This window comes from Sus scrofa, chromosome 7 (genome assembly GCF_054392235.1).
Source record: "Sus scrofa isolate SSC_HxYL_T2T_F1_AM1 chromosome 7, Sscrofa_HxYL_maternal_Yorkshire_Landrace_v2.0, whole genome shotgun sequence".
Lineage (NCBI taxonomy): Eukaryota > Metazoa > Chordata > Mammalia > Artiodactyla > Suidae > Sus > Sus scrofa.
The window spans coordinates 127,313,941-127,337,169 of NC_139389.1; the positions used below are offsets into that span (position 1 = coordinate 127,313,941).

The 23,229-nt window shown below is 50.2% G+C and overlaps 1 long non-coding RNA gene across 1 annotated transcript; it reads right to left on the reverse strand.

Annotated features, from left to right (window-relative positions):
* Window positions 1-18,876: 18,876 nt before the first annotated feature.
* On the reverse strand, window positions 18,877-19,446 carry LOC146401904 (uncharacterized). Its single transcript, XR_014811500.1, has 2 exons — window positions 19,223-19,446; window positions 18,877-19,082 (listed from the first exon to the last, which is right to left on the reverse strand). It is a non-coding gene; the product is annotated as an uncharacterized LOC146401904 (long non-coding RNA).
* Window positions 19,447-23,229: the final 3,783 nt, after the last annotated feature.

Below are 23,229 nucleotides of genomic sequence, written 5' to 3' on the forward strand. Positions count from 1 at the left end.
CTAAACTTATAAAATAGACGATCGCCAAAATATTAGTCCCAGACTTCACATTACCAGCGAAATTGTCTGCTAATGTATCTCTATTGGCCTCTAGACTCTAAACTCCTGCGAAGAAACAAGCTGGGTCTTATTAGTAGTCACTCAATTCCCAGCACTTAGTCTGGGTCTGACTTAGAGGGTTCTTAATAAATGTTTATTGAATAAACCAGTGGTTCTTGAGCCTGGCTGCACATCAGAATCTTCTGGGAGTTTTTAAAAATACTGAGACCTGGGCCGCACCCCAGACCAATTAAAAGAAAATCTCTAGGGGTGGGGCCTCAAAACGGTATATTTTTTAAAAGCTCCCCAGGTGGTTCTGATGTTTAGCTAGGGCCTGGGACTGCCGAAATAAAGAAACGACTGAATGACCAAATGAATAAGTGTCTCTTTGATTTACAAAAGAATTCATTGCAGGATGCCTTTTAAAAGCACGTTCCCATGATGCATTTTCAATGTAATTCGATTTTAAGAAATTTGATTTACACCCAATATTGCTGGGACAATCTATTTTGTAAAGCAAGGAACATCTGTATTATCTATCAAAAAAAAATTTTATGGATTTGGGAATATTCTGTTTCTCCATTTAGAAGTGAGCTGGAGCCTTGAGCAAAAAAAAAAAAAAAAAAAAGTTGTATCATTTCCTGTACTCTGAAAATCGCTCTCTCCCACTCTGGCCTTTAGAGATGTTTTCCCAGCACTATGAAGCTTGCAATTACTTAACGAGACACTTACAGAAGTTTTGAGAAGCATAAAAAAAAATCACTGTCTGGGCTTCCTGCTCCTGATGTTACGGGAGTGACCGATGAAGGCTCAGCTGGGCGCGCACTTGGCGGGCGCGGGGGCGGCAATCAGGTGGGCGGCAGCGAAGAAGCTTGGCAGATGGGTGTCCAGGTGTCAGCGGAGGGGGACAGAGACGGATGGCAATTTCCTAAAGCAGCATCCGCCCAGTGCTGGGCAACGAGATGCCAGATGAAGACTTTCTGATTAATCTCCAAGAGGCTGGAGAAAGGAAACATCTCACAAAGGACAATGCCTCGCAGTCCCGGGTCCACAGTGAAGTTGGGGGTGGGGGGCAAGGCCGAGGAAGGAGCTGGGGGAGCTGCAGCAGACAGAGAGTGCTCCGTGGGAATGCTGCCCGGGGCTGTGCTTCCAGAACTCGGGACCCCCTCGCGTGCACTTTACACCCTGAGCCCACGCTGGCCCCCCTGCAGGTACTGGTCTTTCCATCACCCTCCGCTTTGGGGATGGCTGATTAGTTTCCTAGGGTGACCAGAACAAAGGGCCACAGGCTGGATGGCTTAAAAGGACAAACTCTTCCTAGCGTTTGGTGTCACCAGTGGTCCTCCGTGTTCCTTGGCTTGCAGGATAGGTCACCCTCCCTCCTCACATGGCCTGAGCCCTGTGTGTCTTCACACCCTTTCCCGCTGTGCCTGGCAATCTCTGTGTTCAAATTTCCCCCTTTTATACGGAGGAAGTCAAATTGGACCAGGGCCCGCCCTAAAGACCGAATCTTGATGTCCTCTGTAAAGACCTACCTTCATGACAACAGCCCAGGCATGGAAACAACTTGAGTGTCCATGGAAGAATGCACAGACAGAGAACATGTGGCAGAGGGAGTTCCCATGATGGCTCAGCCAGGTAAGAACCCGACAGAGTCTCCGTGAGGAGGTGGGTTGGATCCTTGGCCTCGACCAGTGGTTAAGGGTCCAGTGTTGTTGAAAGCTGTGGCAGTAAGTCACAGATGGGGCTTGGATCCAGTGTTGCTGGGGCTGTGGCATAGGACTCAGCTGCAGGTCCATATCGACCCCTAGCCTGGAAACTTGCATATGCGGCAAGTGCAGCCCTAAAAAGAAAAAAATTTTTTTTTAATTCCCTGAAAATTCCTTAAAAAAAAAAAAAAGAGGAAGTTCCTGATGTGTCTCAATGGTAACAAGCCGTATTAGCATCCACGAGGATTTGGGTTCAACCCCTGGCCTTGCTCAGTGGGTTAACGATCTGGCGTTGCTGTGAGCTGTGGTGTAGCTCACAGATGTGGCTTGGATCCTATGCTGCTGTGGCTGTGCCTTAGGCTGGCAGCTGCGGCTGTGATTTGACCCCTAGCCTGGGAACCTCCATATGCCACAGGTGGGGACCTAAAAAGTAAAAAAAAAAAAAGAGAGAGAGAGAGACAGAAAGAGAGACAGACAGACAGAAGGAAGGAAGGAAATAAAGAAAGAGAAAGAAAGAAAGAAAGAAAGAAAGAAAGAAAGAAAGAAAGAAAGAAAGAAAGAAAAAGAAAATGTGATATATATACAATGAAATACTACTCAGCCATGAAAATGAGGAAATCTTGCATTTGTAACAACATGAATGGACCTTGAGAGCACGACACTAAGTGATATGTCAGACAGAAACGATCTCACGTATATGTGGAAACTAAAAAATAAAATAAAATAAAATACTGAACTCAGAAATACAGAAAACAAATTGGTGTTTTCCAGAGGCAGGACTGGGAGGTGGGGGATTGTGTGAAGGGGGTCAAAGTGTACAAACTCTCAGAAAGAAGATACATGGGTTCTGGGGCCGTAATACACAGCATGGCCACTATGGGTAACGAGATCATATCGTATATTTGAAAGTTGCTAAGAGAGTAGATCTTACAGTTCACATTATAAGAAAAAAGCTTGTTAATTATGCACGGCGATGATGGTCACTAAACCCACCATGATGATCATTTTGCAATATAGACATGTATCAAATTATTATGTTGTACAACTAAAACTACCATAATGTTATGTGTCAATTATATCTGGTTTTTTTTTTTTTAAAGGCCCACTCCCCGAATAAGGTCCCATTCTTTTTTTTTTCTTTTTTTTAAATTACATTTATAGGTGTACAACAATCATCACAACTAAGATCCCATTCTGAGGCAGTAGGGGTTAAGACTCCAACATATCTTTTATGGGGACATAATTCAACCTATAACAATTGTAAAAGTTGAAAGAGGGCCCATTTTTATGCTCATTTCTGTCTTTTCCTTTACTTTTCTTTCCTGTCTCAGAGCAAGAAGAGAGTTTCCTTCTTTCTCTCTAAATTCTGACTCTTTTGCACCACTCACCTCTCACCTCCCCCCTCCCCCCCACTGCCCACGTGATCCTTTGCCAATGCCCTGGACAGTCAGAGCACCAGTGCCTCCTGCACCACTTGTCTTGCCCTCTGTCCCCCCTTCTCCCTACACCACAGTGGTCAAGCACACCTGTCAGCCCTTTTCCTTCTGACTAGGATTGAGAACAGCTCTTCCTGCGATCCTCAGAGTCTATTCCCTCCAGGCAGCCCCAGCCATCTGCTCCAGGTACGGTGCTTTTTATGCAGTGCTGCCCCCACCTTGGGGACAAGTCCACTGGGCCTCCAAATCCTCCATTTCCCCCTTCTGTCAACAGCAGCATCTAAGTGGTAACCCTGGAGCATCCCCCCAACCCCTTGTCCTTTTTCCCCCAGCTAATCCCAGCAAAGTCCAGTCTTAACTTGTCCGACTGTCCTTCAACAGGATTTAGCTCCCCATCATCTGTTTCCTGGTACATTCTTGAGTGTCTGCAGCCAAAACTGTATTTCTTCGCTGCTTCCCTTTTCCTCATCCCCTCTTATCGTGGCTTGCTCCCTGCCCTCTTCCTTTGTTCCTCTGTCTGTTATTTATATAATGTTCCATCCATGTTCTTTATCTTGGAGAGATTCCCTGTCAGGGATGGGAAGGGGCAGTTCTCCTTCTGGAACTTAGCTTGTGCTGCTCAGTCTTTGCTGAGTCATTTCCAGTCATCACTTGAAGGGTGTCACCTGTATGGACAGTGCCTGGGCTGTAACCCACAGAGGCTTGGCTGGGATGCCATTTGGCAACTTTGGCAGGGGTACTCTTTTTTCTTTTTTGGCCACCCTGCAGCATGTGGATTTTCCAGAACAGGGATTAGATCCTGGCCACAGTGGCAACCTAAGCGGCAGCTGCAGGAATGCTGAATCCTTAACTTGCTGTGCCGGGCCAGGGATCGAACCTGCGTCCCAGCACTTCCAAGACGCCACTGATCCCACTGCACCGCAGTGGGAACACTGACAGAGGTACTCTTAAGCGACAAAGAACTTGACTTTGGCATTAGATAGACCAGGGTTGGAATCTCACTGTCATTTATGCCCTGTGATACTGCGTGAATCCTATAACCTCTCTAAGGGTTGGCTTCCTAATCTATGCAAAGGTAGACTGCATCTACCTCAGGGAGGTAGGGATCAATTAGGGCCCAGCAGGAAACAAACGGCATTTTGAAATAATTCTAGGATTATTCAAGAAGAGTTTATATACAAGCGCCTATTACAAAGTGGTGGGTTGGAGCCAGCGGTAACTACCCCAGGCCCTGAGAAATAGGGGCAATTGGGAGGGGAGGGTGTAGTTACTGGGATCCAGAAGGAGAAAGTCTTACAGAGGCAGCCACCCCAAGAGAAGAAAGCCCTATCCAGGGCCGCAGTCAGCTGTGCGGGGCAGAGTTTAGGGGAATAGAGACACGCGTCGCTCTGTCTTCCGGCCCCCTGGCAGCCTCCCATTGGCTGAACCCACAGGAAGCAGCGTCGGGGGGGGCGGGGGGGGCTGTCTAACTGCTCCATGGACGTCCGCCTTCCCAGAAACCGGGATCACAGGGAGAAGGGAAAAGAGAGGGTTTGGAAGAGTATGTGGATGAATCAGCAGAGTTTGGAAATTAAATTAAATAGGCGCAGTAAGACCCAGCACCCGGTACATAATGAGTTCAACAAATGCCTTATCAAGTTTCTCCCTTCTCTATTATTATCATCATCATCATCATTATTAAGAGGAGGAGGAGGCTTTATGTATAGTCTTTCTTGACTCTTCTCTCAACAATTCTCTCTCTCCAAGAAGAGAAACTACCAATTAAGAAGAAACAACTTCTTAATTGAGTTGTCAAGGCGAGGAATGCCTGCCCACTCCCAGTCCTCTCTGTGGTATTCCCCACCCCCCGCTTTAGCGGATTGGACCAGGGGTAGCTGCCTCATCCACACAGAGGCAGAGCACCCCTCAATCGTTCCACCTCCAGTCTTAGCTGATTGGACCAGCGGCGGGAGCCTCATCCTCATAGGCAGAGCACCCACCAATGTTTCCACCCTGGGGTTAAGCTGACTGGACAATGGGTAGGCCCTCGGGGAGCTGCTGGCTGGTGATTGGCCAACCCCATCAGCTCGGCCTCAGAGGGTTTGCACGTGGGCTGTTCCGAGGCTGTTCAGAGGAGTTCATTCATAAGTAAGCCCAGGAACTGCTAGAGCAGTGCAGGTGGGGAGCCCGAGGCACTGCTAAGGTGACTAGTAAAGATCAAACAGCAGACGCCAGTTCTGAAAGGCTGGAGATGCACCTGAGACCCAGAGTTTCTACTCCCTCTCCAGGGCTGGGCTTGCCTTCCTTCAGGCTGGTGGGGCCACACTGAGCTTTCCTGCCCGCTCCCTTCCAGCCTGCTCCCTTCCAGCCTTTGCTTACGATAGCTCTTAGCTGAGCTTGGCCCTGTCTGCTGCAATAAGAATTCCTAAACTCGGAGTTCCCTCGTGGCTCACTGGCTCAGTGGTTAATGAAGCGGACTAGCATACATGATGGACCTGGGTTCGATCCCGGGCCTTGCGGTTGCCATGAGCTGTGGTATAGGTCTCAGATTTGGTTCGGGATCCCTAGTTGCTGTGGCTGTGGTGTAAGCTGGTAGCTGTAGCTCCAATTCACCCCCTAGCATGAGAACTTCCATATGCCTCGGATGCGGCCCTAAAAGGACAAAAAAAAAAAAAAAAAAAAAAATCCTAAAATCTTCACAGACATATTTTCAGTCAGCACGTATGACAGGCAAACAGGAGGCGCCGCCACAGCCTATTTGCTGCTCCTGAACAAGTGCTGAAGGCTTAAAAAGAAGAACATGCCGCCTCTCTAGTTTGTCAGAACAGGAGGGGAGAAGGATGAGGCATTTTAAATATTCAAGGATCTCTCTTGATTATGCACTTACTTAGTTTGTTATCTTTATAATCGGGAGGACACACTCATATGCTAAAGGAATTTACTCACTATAAATATTGGACAAATATTTAAGCTACAGTGGATGGTGAAAAAGTGGAGAGTGACAGAGTACAGCCACCAGCTCGCCTCCTTTCCAGCTCAAACATATTCAGACCAATTTACTCCCACCAGGCAACTCTGTGTACTTTTTAAAAAATATAATTAGTTGCCTTTGTTTTCATCTCCAGGCACAAAATATTTTACTTTCTGACACATCTGTTGGGCATTTGATGTATGTTTTCTCCTGGCAGGGGTGCAGAGAGCCCCGTCTCCAGAGCCAGAAGGGCAGCTCCTCCCCTGCCAGCCCTGCCACCTTGCTCAAGGCAGGTCACCTTCTGGGCCTCAATGTCCTCCCTTGCAAGGGGGAAGCTGTCTTCCAACACACGTCCCAGGCTCCTCAGATAAATCAGCTAAGCGCTGATAAAGTCCACTTACATGTGAGAGAGTGATCCTGTGATCCCTGGGCCCCAGGAGCCACATTTGCATAGCTGATTGGCTGTTTAATAGTCATTCAGCAAACATTTGCTGAACACCACTGTGCCGAGCCCCGTGACATCCTAAAACGGATTTTGTACTTTTGTACACCATTTTCATTCATGTTTTCAGAGGAAGGAGATGGTTGCTATTGTCTGTTTTTACAAATGAAACTCATGTTCAGTTACATTGACCCCAAGTCACTCGGCTAACTGGGGACGCCTTGAGGTTGGAACCCATCTCTGACTCTGTGCGCAGTTCTTTGGTTGTATCTCGAGGCTCCTGCAGGGCCTGGCAGGCACCCCTCATCTGGCTCCGGGAAGGGATTCCAGGAGGGGGTTTCCATCCGCTTCCTCCTGCCTGCCGCTGCCCCCTCCCCTGCGTCTGCAGTCACCTCTGACCTCGTGCCCTGCGCTCCGTCTAGCTCCACAGCAGTGGCATCTGGCAGGAAGAGCCTTGAAGCAGGCCAACCTGGCCTCCAGCACCAGCTATACTTGACTGGGCCTTGACCTTGACCTCTACACGCTCCTCCACGCAATGGGAAACAGGTCTTCTCCACGCAATGAGAAACAGGTCTTCTCCACGCAATGGGAAACAGGTCTTCGGCACAGAGCTGTGAGGACGACACAGGGCGTGAAAGGGCCTGGCACAGAGGATTCTTTTGCTCTGTACCCTGAGCCCAACTGTAGGAAGGTGGCTGCTTGAACTTGACAAGGCTTCTTCCAAGTGAGTCCCTCTGGAGCATAGCTCCCACCTGCAAGCATGGTTAGAGGAACCACCATTGCAATCTGCTCAGAGCCACCCCAGAAGTTTGTCACTTTTGAGCTCTCTCTGTGTTCCCAGCACTGTGCTAGGCTCAGCAGAAGACCCGCGGGAAGGCCTGGTCCCTGCTCCTGGGAGCTTGCAGCCTGATAGTGGAGGCAGCACCAAGCCCTCACTCCTGGGAGGCAAGCGCTGCCCCTCCTGTGTTGGCCCCTAAAGCCCTGTGAACTGAGGGCCAACGTCATTCCGTCTTCCCAAGGGATACACACCGTTTGGCTCTGTGCGCTCCAGGAAGGCTTCCTGGAAGAGGAGACTGAGCACTGAAGAGGGTTCTTTGGTTCTCCTCCGGGAGACCCAGAGGCAAGGAGGCATGTCCCCTGCATGGGGGCTCCCAGCCCCGCTCCAGTCTGCTCGCCCTCTCTGGGGTTTAGTCCCTGCACACGGGCCCTCGCTGGCTCTCCCATTGGTGAAATGGGGGTGGTAATGGGGCAACGTCCCAGGATTGTTCCAAGGCAATAATGAAATAATAGAGATGAAATTACTTTGCCACCGAGCGCCATATAAATATCCATTGCTGTCATCTCAGCCCCATGCCAGCTCCACTTCCTGAACCACCTACCCCTGCAGGGCACCCACCTTGGCTTGGCTCTTTGAGCACCAGCCCCGAGACCCTGATCTCCAATCTCACCTTCTTCTTCTTTTTTATTCACACGGTCCCGAGTTCTGACCCCTCCATGTGCCATCCAACAGGACCTCTATAAAGACTGTTGCAAAACTTCGTTGTCTCAGGGTTAAATATACATAATGTCAGATTTACCATTTTAACCATTTTAATATTTACATCTTAAAGGTACAATTCCGGTGGCATCGGGTCTATTTATACTGTTGTGCAACCATCACCCATTCATCTCCAGAATCCTTTTCATCTTGTAAAACTGAAACTCTACACCCCATTAAACACTAACTCCACGCTCCCGCCTGCACCCAGAGCCTTCTTCTGTCTGTCCGCATGAATGTGTCCACTCTTGGTATGTCATATAAATAGAATCATACAGAATTTTTCTTTTTGTGATTGACTGATCTCACTCAGCATAATCTCCTCAAGGTTCATCCATGTGGCAGCATATTGCAGAATTTTCTTCTTCTTATTCAAAAAGGCTGAATAATAATAGTTCGTTGTGTGGCTTAGTCCACCTTTTGATTATCCATGCATCCATCCATAGACACATGGGGTGTTTCCACCTTTTGGCTAATGTGAATAATGCTGCTATGGACGTGAGTGTACAAACATCTGTTCATGCCTCTGCTTTCCATTCTTTGGGGAATTTACCCAGAGGTGGAATGGCTGGATCCTACGGTAATTCTGTGTTTAGTTCTTTGAGGGACTGCCAGGCTGTTCTCTGCAGTGGCTGGGCCATTTTCTATTCGTCAGGGTTACATTTGACCAACTGCTTTCACGCCTATTCTCTGGCAGACGTAACTGGAGCTAAAAGCCCAGATCAAGGGGAACGTTTCAAAATACGAACGACCAGGTCGAGGAGCACCTAGGGGACTTGCAGAAACCCGCAGCAGGAGCCGTCAGGAGGCATCTGCGTACGTACGTCGGAGCATAGCAGAGCGCCAGCATGTAAAACTACTGTCTTCCTGAGCCTGTGAGTGTACTTATAATCACAGATAATTTTATTACTTCTTACCAGATGCCTGGCAACCCCCTTAATATAAAAAGCAATGATTTTTCGTTTGCCAAAGGACTTGGGAAATACCTCTTCTGAAACCGTGAATACCAAGGATACCAAACAGAGCAAAAACACCATGCAAACCCATCTCGTTTTCGCAATAAAGAGCGTTATAGGAACCGAGGATCTTTATTTTTTTTTTACATGCTCGTAAAATGATGGTACTTGTTCTGAGAATTTCCTGGTTGGAACATGGCTGTTACAGACTTATTTCGTAAGTTATTTTTTTAATGGTATCTGCAGAGACCAGTGTTTTAATTCCAGTTGGCTTTTTTGGTTGTTTTTTCCCCCACCCCTACCGCCCCAATATTACATCTGAAAAATCTCTTTCCGGCAACAGCGCATTTGAAAGCGGCGAGAATTGTGAGAGGTCCTTCCTTGGAGCTCCCAGATCCTCGTTCGCGTTCTCAGCTGCTGACATTCTGCTTTGAGATTTTCCTTGCCTTGAATATTCATTGGCCATTTCTGTTGTTGCATTTACCCCAATAAAATCTACTTCAGCTTGTTGCTCTCCGGGAAAGCATTGGTGAGCAGTTTTCTGACAGTTGTATATTAAATGCAGGTGGCTTCATGAATATACTTTCTGTCTGACTCAATACATTAACCATAAGCCACAGTTTCTTCCAAAGGAACTGGAATGAATTAAACTGTTTAATAAAACCTTACTTACCTGGATAAACTCATTTCTATTTTGCATTTAGATTCCCTAATGCATCTTTCCAGATTGTTATTTGTAAAATAAAAAGCTAGACGTGTTTACTTAGAAAGCCAAACATCAAACCCTAATCCTGGTTCCTATCCAACTGCTTTGCAACATCATTCCCCACCCCCCCATCCCGCCACCACATTTCCTACCATGGCATGAGCCGTTGGCATTTCATTTAGCATGAATTGATAACTCCCACCCTGGCTCCCAGTTAAAACTTGGGCATTGAATTTGCTTCTCCATGTATGTTTCTTTCCATCGCAACCCTGAAACCTGTACTGTTTCAGACAGAAAGGAGGCAGAAGTTGCATCTTTGGAAATTGATTTTGAAGCCTTGTCTGTGCAAAAAGACCTTCTTGGACTTTTGGTTGAAGCTCTCCAGGTCTCCTGAGAGTCCACTTAAGAAGTTACTTATAGGAAAGTTTCTGCATCCCCTCTAAAATCATTCTTGAAGACTGGATCTTCTAGGAGAGCCAAGTTGGTAAACTGAGCTTGGAGTGTAGTTTTTGGAAAAATCTGGTCCCGAAGAATCAATAATCTTTCTTCTCATCCTTGCCAAAAGCAGTTTCTGGCATAGAGGATGCCTTAAGTGAGCACTTGCTGAACTGATGAACCAAATAAATGAATAACGGGGTGACTGACTTCATCTTATTTCCCTTCTTGCCTTTTTTTCCAGAAACCCAGTGCCAAATTCAATGCTCGAATACAATTAACTATATTAGCCCAGATATTTGATCTCATTGCTTCCCCTCTTTCTTTTTAAAAATTTAAAAGTTCTGCTTAAGCAATTTTATTGCATACCCACCTTAATGTAAGGTGCTAAAGGTAATATCCGTCTGACTAAGCCAACAGTCGCTACTCAGATGTCGCCTTACTTAATCTGCTCCCCAACCTTGTGTGCCAGGAATCAGTGCTTATTTAATAGATGAGGAAACCTAAATATTTTTGTCCTTGACTTCCTGGGGTGGAGGGAGTGGTAGCTGACATTTCTAGAGGGCTTCCTAAAGGCCAGGCAATATGCTAGTCATCTGACTAAATCCTTAAAAAAAAAAAATCGTCAGGTCAGAGTTCCTGTGGTGGCTCAGCAGGTTAAGGATCTGACGTTGTCTCTCTGAGGATGTGGGTTCCATCCCTGGCCTCGCTCAGTGGGTTAAGGTCTGGTGTGGCCATAAGCTGCAGCATAGGTCACAGATGCTGCTCAGATTTGGTGTTTCCATGGCTACGGTGTAGGCCACCACTGCATTCCTGTCTGACCCCTAGCCCTGGAACTTTCATATGCCATGGGTGCGGCCGTAAGGAGAAAAGAAAATTCACCAGGTCAGTGTTCTTGGTGGCGCCGTTTTGTGGATGGAAAAACGGAGACATGCGCGATGAAGTGATTCGCCAAAGCGCACACAGCTGGGAGGTGGCAGAGATGGGATTTGAACCAGGACTCCTTCGTCCCAGGCCAGTGCACCCAACCTGATTTGTCAGTTCAGTGCAAGGCTCTTGAGGCAGCAATGTTTTTAATCAGGTGCAAATCATTTCTTCCCACCACTGGGATCCCGCTGTTTATTCGCTGCCAACTGGGCTTAGGGGATATCATTTCAAAACAAATTGGCCACCAGACCAGGCTTTGCTGGAAGAAAGACCAGGGTCTCCAGCTGCGTGAATTCAGCTTTGCTGTGTGTTTCAGGGGCCACTCCATGGAGAAGCTACGGCGCTGGCCAGGCGGGGGGAGCCCTCACCCCGGCACAGCCCCCTCCTGTCAGCTCGGCCCCAAGGCAGCCGCTCCCTGGGGACATCTCTGCTGATAAAACCACCAGCCTGAGACTGGGTGTGGCTGGCTGCTGGCAGCTCAGCCAACCTTCTCTCCCCCTCCCCCCCATCCTGTCTCTTACAGGAGAGACAGCTCGGAACGCACCCCCTACCTGCAGGCCGGCTGCTAACGAATCCTTCCCATCAAACTGCCTGAGAAACTCGACAGGAACGTTGGAGATGAGGTGCTTGAGGTTTATCAAGTTTTCGAGATTACATCTCCATAAACCCCTTTACAGGGCCGCTCAGCACCAGCCTCCGAGCCTCCCCCGCGCATCGCCCGCCACCTCGGGTTGAGCGAGTCAGGCGGCCCCCACGCACCCACCCACCCATGGACCAGACCCACTCCACCATGTCCTTGGGGGGGGGGGGGAGCAAGCCCAGCCCTGGTTCCCTTATAATCAAATTTTCACTGCGCTCTCTGACAGGTTTTTAAGTCACTTAAGGGATCTATTTATATGTGCAAAGCATCAGCGTCGTGCAGTAAATCCAACCACAAGCCAGTCCCATATTTTATTAAGTTTAAGTTCAGTGAAAGTGCAGAGCAGACGAGGGTCCTGTGTCTCTCCGTTACATCTGATTTGCGGTTCCCATAAAAAGGCCCACATGCCGCTGTTTCAGATGTGTTTTGGATTGAAAATAGGATTAATGTGCTAAAGTGTGATTAGAATGGTTAAACACGATTAATTGGAACAGACTTCTGCTGCCAGGGGAGCCCCTCCGAGGCTGGCCCCGCTCCAGGTTACCCAGTGAACAAAGCCGGCCAACTGTCCAGCGTTCCCCGCGTCTCGCCTCACGTGCTTGCCCCTCGCATGTTCTCCTCGCCAGCCTGTCTCAGGGCAGATTAAATGCAGCTGAGAATGTGGGGCTCGCTCGGCGGCCGGCGTCCTCCGGGAATAGGCAGGAACCCCGGCCTGGCCGGGCCTCGACGGGGCGGGCCGGGAGCTGCCGAGTGCCGGGGGCAGCGGGCCAGGTGGCTGGGCCGGGGGTGGGAGTAATTTGGGGGTTTTTAAATGATCTATTAAACCCCTGAACTTTAATCAAGCTGCTACCACACTGACGGCTCTGATTTATCCTCCGAGGCCAGGTCCAGGCCCGCAGCTCCAGCCAGGTTCCTGCAGGCTGTATGGGGTGGGCAGGCGGGAGGGTCAACCACAGCCTCCTTGGCGGGGGGGGGAACCCTGGCCACCAGGCTGGACAAAGCCTTCCTCCCCCCCCCCACCACTGCCCGACTTCAGCCCCCACTGTAGACAGAGGCTTTGAAGCGGAACTCAGCCAAGCCCCCTCCATCCTGCACCCTGAGGCGGCCTGACTTGGGGTCTCCCCTGGGAGGGGCTCTCGGGACCCTGACTGGCTCCCCCACATCCAAGTCCATGGCAAATGCAGTTTCCCATTTGAACAGGAAGACTTTCCAAGGAGGGTAGGCCGAGCTGACACCAAGTGAGGTCTGCTCCGGGAAAACATTTTATAATAAAAAAAGAGGCATTTTTTATACCAGGTAGCTTGAAAGAGTTTTTTTTTTAATAGTGAAAAACTTACTAGAGCCCCTAAAATTTAAAAGCATGTTTCACTTTAAAAGGGTCGTCTGACTGTGACAGAAAAACATATCCTGGAAAGGACCTGTCCCCCAGGTCCTGGGGCTCTGGGACAGCGGGCCAGGCGACACCGAGTTTGTCGGGGAATTTGGCTGCTCTGAGTTATATTTTTATTTGTCTCTTGGGTTGGCTGAGTAAGGGTGTGTGTGTGTGTGTGTGTCTGTGTGTGTGTCTGTGTGTGTGTGTGGGGGAGAATATATCTGTGCGTGTGTGTGTGTGTGTGTGTGTGTGTGTGCAAAAGAATGTGTCTGTGTCCATGTGTGCTTATTTATACGAGTGTCTGTGTGAATGTGGTGTGTGTGTCTCTGTTTGTGGTATGTGTATGAGTGTGTCTGCGTGTTGTGTGTGTCTGTGTGGTATGTCTGTGTCCCTGTGGTGTGTGTGGTGTGTGTGGTATGTGCATATATGTCTGTGTGTGGTGTATGTGTGTCTGTCTGTCGTGTGTGTGGTAGATGTATGTGTGTGGTGTCTCTGTATGTGTGAGTCGGTGTGGTGTGTGTGGTGTGTATCTATGTTGTGTATCTGTGTGTATGTGGTGTCTATGTTGTGTGTGTGTGCTTGTATGAGTCTCTGTGGGGGGGGGTGTGAAGCAGGGATTGGGCCATCTAGAAAGGTCAGTGCTCCCAGACTAGAACCTCAGCCTGCGTGTGCCCTACCCCAGGCAGGGGAGCCTAAAAACCGCGTGGGGCCTGAGAGGTTTGACCACCTGATTTAGGGGTTACAGTGAACACCCTGTAGCGGAGCCAGCACCCGTCCCAGCAGGAGCAGAAGCGCAAACAGGAACCGCGCCATCGCCCAGGTGGGTCCAGGCCCTGGAGCTGATCTCGGCTGCAGACGCAGAGGTGGAGCCCAGAGAGGGGCCCCCGCCAACAGTCACGAGGGGTCTGTCCCCACCAGCCCCACCTGCCACTGCGAAGGGGAGGGGGCTGACGCCCGGGGTGCACGGGCTGGGGTCCCGATGGCTCTGCCACCCCCGCTGCGGGCCGTGGGCCGAGTCACTGAATGTGTGTGAGCCTCCATTTCCTCCTCTGTAGAAGGGGAGCAGGGTGCCTTCCCGTCTGAGACCTGCATTTTCCCGAGAATTGAGGGCCATCTCAACTCCATGCACGTATGGAATGAGGGCATCTTTCTTTTCCTAAAACGATGTTAATTAAAGCAGTTTGGTGGCGCTGGAGCGGAGGAAATTCAGAAATAGCTCTCACATGCGGTTGGTTCCAGAGTTTCAGTGGGGTCCCTGGCGCAGCACAGTTGGCCCAGTGGCAGCCGCGCTTGGCTCTGGTGGAACTTAGCCATCCCTGCAAGGATCCCAGGGAGGCGGGCCGTGTCTGGTGTCCCCTACCCCTTGGAGTCTTGCAGGGAAGGCCACGTCTGTGTCCTCCGCACCAGCTCCGGGCCCCCAGGTGGGGCCTCCCCACGACGGGTGACGAAAGTTTCTCCCACCCGCAGCCTGAAGAGCGTCCGGCCCAGCTGCCCGGACCTTCCCTGGGGGGGACGAGCCAGGCTTAGCTCTGCATCCCCTTGTTTGTTTTTCTGGAAAAATATGCAGACTGGAGGTGCGAGGTCTGGAAGGCCCCGAGCCACCTGGCAGAGGGCAGCAGGAACACCAAGTGTTTACGGGATTTACAAACAGGAACGGTTCCTCCGCGCCTCGGGCCCGCGGCAACGTCTGCGGCCACGTGGGGCTCTTTGCAGGGAGAGGGACATCCAGGCCGCGGTTTCCGCTCAGCCCGCAGCAGGAGCCGTTCCCTCCACTGAGCAGGGCTGGGGCTCTCCTGTCACCTTCCCCATGGGGACAGAGAGGGCTCCTCTCGACAGCACCAGGGCCTCTGCCGCTGGCCGCGGGCCTTCATGCCCACCCCTGGGCGGGCGGAGGCCTCTGTGCTTCCCCCGCAGGAGGACCCAGCACCCAGCACCGTGCAGGATAAACGAGTGGACGGGGCCTGGAGGGACGGAAGGGGCACATCCGGTTCTAAGCTGACCCTTGACCTTCGCGGGTGACTTGGAAAAAGGTCTCACGGGATTCCCTGGGGACATGGTGGTTAAGGAGTCAGCCTTGTCAGGGCCCTGGCTCGGGTTATTTATAACACAGAAACCAACTCAGAGGTTTCAAAACCAACCTTAGGGCGGCCATAGGGAAATCGCGGTGGGGAGTGTGGGAATAACACACACTGCTGTGTAAACCGGATCATTAACGAGGCCCTACTGGAGAGCACAGGCCAAGCTACTCAATAGTTTATAATAATCTATATGGGAAAAAAGGATATACATATATACACAGATATATATATACACACACATATACACGTGTGCAATATTAAATATATATGTACACACACATCCATTCTTTTTTCCAATATAGATTATTATGTATATTCCTATATGTATCTATGAATGATTCACTTAGCTGTACGCCTACAACTAATACAACATTGTAAGTCAACTATACTGAAAGAAAGAAAGAAAGAGGACACGAAAGGAAAGGAGGAAGGAAGGAAAGAAAGAAAGAAAAAGAGAAAGACAAAAAAAAAGAGAAAGAAGAAAAAGAAACAGAGAAAGAAAGAAAATGTCTCATTGAGTCTCACCTGTAATAGGTGCAGAATTGACCACATCTCAGGAGAGATGCCACATCCCGTGGCCCCAGGCCACATGCAGCTATAAAGGGGTGTCTTGCATTGAGTTCCCCCAAATCAGAGCCCTGAGACTAGGGCTTGGCACTGGGAGCAGGTGAATGACTAGGAGGTGGTCCCAGGAAGTGGGAGCCAGGAGTGGGGAAGGAAGCAAAGCCCAGGAGATGCCAAACTGCTCTGAGCTACCTGGGCTTGGCCCCACTGGGGACCTCTGAGGAAACACGCAGGACCGCAGCGCAGAATTGTCCCTCCAGACGGAGGCAGGACCCATGCCCAGAAACTCCCATCCCCCTTGGGTGAGGCTCCTCTTGCGGGGAAGGGGGTTAACCTTCTGCATTTCAAGGCCACCTCTGCTTGTAGGCTAAGCAAGCTCCTTCCACTTTCTAGAAAGTTCTGAGGCCAAAAACTGAGAGAGTTGGTTCTTGTGTGGGAAGTCTCCCGTTATCTGCCGTTAGGTCAGGGGTCTGAGGTGATACGGTGCAGAGCACCAGCAGCGTCCAGCCCAGGTCTCACCCCCAGCGTTACCACCCTGCCCCATGCCCAGCACTGGCTGGGTCACATGGTGACTTTCACGGACCCCTTCATCCCTCAAAAAACATCAACTTTAGAGTTTACACCTGCACTGGGATAAAAGTTCATTGTTATGTACGTAGTACTGCTCATGTGTATATATTTTTTTGGCCTTGCCTGCGGTGTGTGGAAGTCCCCAGACCAGCGACAAACCCGAGCCACAGCAGCAGCCAGAGCCACAGCAGTGACAACAGCAGATCTATAACCTGCTATGCCACCAGGGAACTCCTATAGTCCCGTATTTTATTTAAAACCTTGCAATGAAAACATTTTCATGGGTTTTCATGATGGGCCTTGGGCAAAGGGCCTGGAAACTGATGGACTATTGGAGAAGCCGGCCCTGCTCCCTCTGCTCCTTGAGAGGCCCTGCTCACCTCTCACCCCAGGGCTGGCCAGGCTCCTGGCCCCCGCTATCCCCCCCCACCCCCCCACCCCTGGCCATCTTCCCATTGGGAGCTGCCTCAAGCCAAGGGCTATCTTGGATCTCCATTGAAAAGTCACCCCCTCTCAGAAGTCTGCCTTACTATCCTCTCTCATAGCATCCTCTTCCTGGCCTTCGTAACACTCAGCATCCTTCTAAATTACCTGTGAATTAATTTGCTCGGTGTCCAACACCCAGCTTCCCATGCCAACAGGCTCCACGAGCGTCAAGGCGTGATCCATCACTCTGTCACCAGGTGTCAGCCGGGGAGCTGCAATGAGCTCCCCAGAGGCCCCTGAGGTTGAAAAGCTTGTTCCCAGGGGCTGGGGGTACCTCTAGCCGACAGCCCTCAGCTTTCCTCTCCTTTCAGAGACTGCCTTCACCTAAGGGAGCCCCCTTGCCCTGGGTCTCCCCTTCTTCCAGGACAAGCTGGAGTGTAAAGACTTGGCCTTCTTGCCCCCGCTGGGGCCACTCTGATGGGTCATCCCAGCCAAAGAACTCCCGCTGGGCTGGGCTGGGGGCGCCACTGAGACCACATCACAGCTTCCCCCTCGCCCAACTCTGCTTCCTCCTTCCATCGGTCCATCGCACAGCTATTGATCTCAAGGGCACCCCACCCAAACTGTCTACATCTGGTCTCCGCCTCCGAGGCACCCCTGAGCCATGGAGGTGCTCTCAGACCATCGTGTGAGTGTGGCCATACTCCAGTCTATACAGCATGAACAAGGCAGGACAGGATGATAGCAAGAGAAACTGGTGTCTATTAAGAGCCTATGGGGAGTTCCCACTGTGGTTCAGTGGGTTAAGAACCTGGCATAGTGTCCATGAGGATGTGGGTTCACTCCCCGGCCTTGCTCAGTGGGTTAAGGATCTGGTGTTGCCATGAGCTGTGGGGTAGGTCACAGAAGCAGTTTGATCTTGTGTTTGCTGTGGCTGTGGCCTAGGCAGGCAGCTGCAGCTCCAATTTAACCCCTCGTCTGGGAACTTCCACATGCAGTGGGTGTAGCCCTAAAAGGACAAACAAAAACAAAAACAAAAAACGAAAAAAAAAAAAAAAAAAAAAACCCATGACCTTAGGCTAAACATGAGAAAAATATCAGACCAATTCTAATATAGGTCCTATTCTTCAAAAATCTGACTAGTATTCCTCAGCACTGCCATTATTAGCAAAAGCAGGGAAGTCTGAGAAATGGTCACGGTCACGCCGTTGGCAACAGTCAAGTTGGCATGAGGAGACAGGAATGACTACATAACGAGGCATTCTGGATGGAAACTTGGCTATTAGGCCAACGAGGATATTAGGCAAAAATAAAGGAAATCTGAATAAAGTATGGGCTTTAGTTAATCATAATGTACCAGGGAGTTCCCACTGTGGCTCAGCAGTAATGAACTCGACTAGTATCCACGAGGACACAAGTTCAATCCCTAGCCTCGCTCAGTGGGTTAAGGATCCGGCATTGTTGTGAGCTGTGGTGTAGGTCACAGATGTGGCTCCGATCCCGTGTTCCTGTGGCTGTGGTGGAGGCCGGCACCAACAGCTCTGATTCAACCCCTAACCTGGGAACTTCCATATGCCATGGGTGCGGTCCTAAAAAGCTAAAAAAAAAAAAGTATCAATATGACACTTCTGGATTTGGATTCACTGAAGAGATTTTGAAACAGTTTTCCTTGAAGCTCCCTCAGAGGTTCTTATGGGGACATAGAGGGCACTCATTCTAACAGGTCAGACATGGCCTCTCCCTGTCCCCACTTCAATCTGAGTAGCTCTGCGTTAGTCCACTTTTATGTGCTGGGGATCTGCATCTAATTTTGTTTGACAGAAAGTTTCTGCCATTACAAAAAAAAAAAAAAAAATTTCAAACCACTGACTCCAAGTGGTCTAATAATGCCAATAATAGTGACAGCAAGTGTCCTGCCAGTGTCCTCTGGGCCAGGTGCATCACAGCTTCACTCATCTGACCCCCCCCATCCACCCCACTTGGAAGAACACACATCTGTATTTTATCATTCAGGACCCAGAGGCCCAGAGACGTTAAGTGACTTGCCCAAGGTCACACAGCTGGGAGCTGCCGCAGCTAGGATTTCAACTCATGTTTTACAGAATTTAATCCCAGGAACTGCTAGACGTGCAAGATGTAGGATTACACCCTCTAGAACACAGCTGATCACAGCTCTCTTGAATCCTTTCCAAGGGAAGCACGCAGGCTTTTTTGAAAAGAAAAGCCCAGCAGGCTTCCTTCTCTGCTCTTTGCTGCGGCTCCTTCTCTGGGGTAACAGGTACCTTCAAGCTCCGCCTGAATGGAGGTTGGGGGCGGTGGGGAAGAAGAAAAAGCAGGAACACGACTAGATGACTACTTTTAAAAATCGCCCCAACAACCTTCTGATTACCCAGACTCCTGGTTTCACAGCTGGTAGGACCAGGGAGATGACTTACCTACAGGTCTACAAGGTTCAGTGGCTTCCAGCGTCCAAGCCAGGCCAAGGCTCCATCCACTCTGCCAGGCTGCGTCCCTTCCTTTCAGAAGCTTCCAGAATGAGGACAAGGCCTTGGTCCATGACCCCCTGTCCTCTAAATACCAAATCTTGTCTCAGGGAAAAGTCTGACCTCAGCGCACCACCCTGGGGGCCCTGGGCTCCAAGGACCCCAAGTACGATGCCGCCTGCCAAACTCCATCTAATCCAGTTTCATGATGGGGTTTATTTAGCTTTAAGTTAAGGTCCTGGGACCTCATCAGGAAAGGAGGACAAAGTTCCTTGGGGTCCCTAAGGAGAGCTGCTCGGGCTGAGTTTGGCCTACGTTTCCCCCAAGGATCCGGGCCCAGCAAAGATAACATTTGGGATTCTGCCAGGTGGGCCTCAGCTCTCCAGGTCCCTACGGGATTCGCTTGGGTTCATGGTGCTCCTTCAGCCTGGAGTTCCACGGGATGGGCCTTGGGGTCCCCAGGGAGGAGTTTCACCCTCAGCCTCCTTTCCTGTGTACGTATGTGGAGGGAAGAAGAGGGTGCCTTATCCAGAAAGCTTCCAGTGACATCAGGTTTTTTAAAAAATGGGAAGGAGGCTCATCTACGGCAGGACGGTCCTGTCGGTTTTATTCTATTTATTTACCGCCTACCCACACCTCTTATACAGTGACACAGAGACATCTCAGCCACCAAATTCCTCTTTGGACAAAACTCTGTCAGGGACAGTCCTGCCAGGAAGGCAGAGTTAGTGGGCCATTAACCAGCTTTTGGGCCCACCTCAAGGTCTCATCCTGGTGCCTATGGGATGCCAGCCAAAGATAAATAAACCCGAGGTTTGGGGTGGGCTGTGCTACCTCTTCTTGGACAGATGCCTGATTTCTGTTGGATTTTGGCCACCTTTGGATGAGGTGAGGGGCCTCCTTGTGGGCATGCAGTACCCAAGCTGGGAACCGCATCTCTAGAACCCCAAAGGGGCCATCAGCTGTGAATGCCTGCAAGCCAGCGACCTTCAGGGGACTGTGCATCATTTCCCCCAGGATTATAAACTCCTTGAGGGCAGTGGCCTGCAGTACATCACCTCTGTATCCTGCTCCCAGGGTGCCTGGGTTGAACTGAGCCTCTCGAGACGGATGTGCTCATTCTGCAGGCCTGGGCTTCAGTGGGAGCTACTCCTATAGGAATCTGCTTTGGGACACAGACAAGGTGCCTCCCTCCCCGAAGCCCAGCTTCCCCATCTAGCAAACGAGGAGGATTATCCTGGGTCCGCTCTCCCTCTCTCCTTCTTAAACAAACGCCGATGGCTCCTCTGCTGTGTGCGGGCACCATGCGGTTGCAACCTAGGGTGGGGGGTGGTGGGGGTGGTGACAGAGATAGAGAAAATACCAGGAGAGATTTTCATATCAGTTCATAAAGAGCCACCTAATTATTTTCTTCAACTACATGATATTCTATTGAATGGAAGTGCTGTTGTCTTTAAAAACTGAAGACTACATGATTTTATGTACATATAAAGAAGCCATGTTCTTTATATACATAGAAAATGTGTTGAATGAGTGAATGAATGAATGGACTTTTATCTTCTGGTACAGTGGGGTGACACCATCCTGGCCTGCCTGGGACTGAGAGGTTTGCTAGGATATAGAACTTCTGGTGCCAACCTGGACAGTCCCAGGCAAGCCAGGAAGGTAGGTCACCCACGTACAAAGGTAAGGCGATTATCACTACCCTCTTGCACATCCAGAGGGGCAGAAAAACATTTCCTGGCTAGTCCTCAGGCTAATCCATCACTAGAAACTCCTTTAGGGGGACGATGACAAGAAGTGAAAGGCTTTGCCTGTGGTCAAATTAATAGCCTTGGCTTCTTCACATAAAGGAGAAGCATATGGGTGTAGTTACGTACAAGGTAGAAAAAAACTGTGTGCACATATAAATCCCCCATGTGGGGGCTAGTGACAGATAGAAACCAGCTATAGATGAGAGAGGCGAGGGTGGACTTCTACCCAAGCAGCAATTGTGAAAGAAACTGAGGGTTTGAGCCTTGATGGAGGAAGCAAGGGGTCAACTGGCCTTATAACCCTAACCCCAACCCCAACCTCAACACTAACATAACCCCAACCAAACCCCAGCCCCAGTCCTAAGCCCCCCAGCCCCAGTTCTAACCCCCCCATCCCCAGTCCTAACCCTAAGCCTAACTCGATGGTGTCCGGCAGCAGAGCTGGATGGGGAAAGGGGAAAACTATTCCCCCGGTACCCAAATATGCATCTGGACAACAGGCAGAGTGGATACAGAGAGGTATTCAAATCGGCTGGACCTGCCTGGCCGTGGCAGCAGCCCCCGGCCATCTGTGACCACTGGGCACAGCCTTTGAAATATGACTTGCGCACCTGAGATGTGCTGTGAGCATCAAACTCACACTGGGGGTGGAAGCCTACTGTGTGGACAAGAGAGCATGAGATGCCTCATTAATGTTCTTTTTTTTTTTTCCACATGGGTTATATATTGCAGCAATTATATTTTGGATATAACAGATTAAAATATATTATTTAAAAAAATTAGTTTCACCGGTTTCCTTTCTCCTTTTTCAACATGGCAAATGGAAATCTCACTTTCTACACGTGGCTGTATTAGTTTGCCAGGGCTGCCACGGCAAAGTACTGCAAACTGGGTGGTCTAAACCGTGGAAATTGGGCTCACAGTTCTGGAAGCCAGAGGGCTGGGATCAAGGGGTCAGCAGGGTTGGTTCCTCCCAAGGCTACGAGGGACGATCCATCCCAGGCCTTGCCCCCAGCTTTGCGTGGTTTGCCAGTGCTCTCTGGTGTTCCTGCTGCCCTCATCGTCACATGGTATTCCTCCTGTGTGTGTGCTTTCTCTAGATGTCCCCTTTCATAAAGACACCAATCGTCTGGATTATGTATTAGGGTGCATCCTGAGGACCTCATTTTATCTTGGCTACCTCTGTGAAGACCCTGTCTCCAAATAAGGCCATATTCTAGAGTTCTGGGGTTAGAACTTCGACATGTAAATCTGAGGGGATATGAATAGGCCCATAGCAATGGCTCACATCCTATTTCTGGTGGATGGTGCTGCGTTCCCTATAAATGAGCTCCATGAAGGCAGGAACCACGCTGAGATTTGCCTGTCTTCAGAATCCAGCCCAGAGCCCAACAGAGAAGAGATACTCAGACAGGATCTGTACAATCAATTGACAAGAATGGTCCCTTCGGCCTGAGTCTCCCAGAGGTGGGACAAGCGGTGTCTGAAGTTTGTGTGGGAAAGAACAGAGAGGAAACCTCTGGAGTACAACACAGGCCACCTTCTGTGACCAGAGAGCCCTTGGGCAAGTCACCTGCTCACAAGAACTGTTTTTTTTGTACAATGAGAAAATGCATGCTTTTGCTCAGATGTGCAGATAATTCCTTTGAAAGCAACTGGCACATAGTCGTCATCAGCCTCAACCGCTATGAGGAGTGAGGTCCCCATCATGGAAGGTATTTAAGCAGACAGATGCCGGAAGAGATGTGATTTCAGCACAGGGTGGAGCTGGGGCTGGACTGTACCCTGAGCCACATGGCACAGCTGAGCTTCCTGTGCCTTCTCTCCCAATGCCCAAGTGCCTTCTCTCCCATTGGCGTCCCTTGGTCCCCGAGGAGCAGACAGGGTACTGACACACAGTAAGTGCGGGCCCCTTGTGTTATTAGAAAGTACACACGCCTCCTTTTAACAGGCGAGAAGGCTGAGGTGAGGGCTGACCTGGCATGGTAGAGCTGGCACACGGCAGCCCCAGGAGGAGCATGTGGATTGCCCACGTCCAAAGCTTTCCCCTAAGGCCTGACGTCATAGAGATCCATTCACTCAGGCAATCACTCAGCACCTCCCAGGTGCCGGGCCCTGCCTTGGTCCTGGGGAAACAGAGGTGACTGACACACAGCCCACGCCACTGGGATATTCCCTGTGCGGTAGGAGGAAGCTGGCATGTGG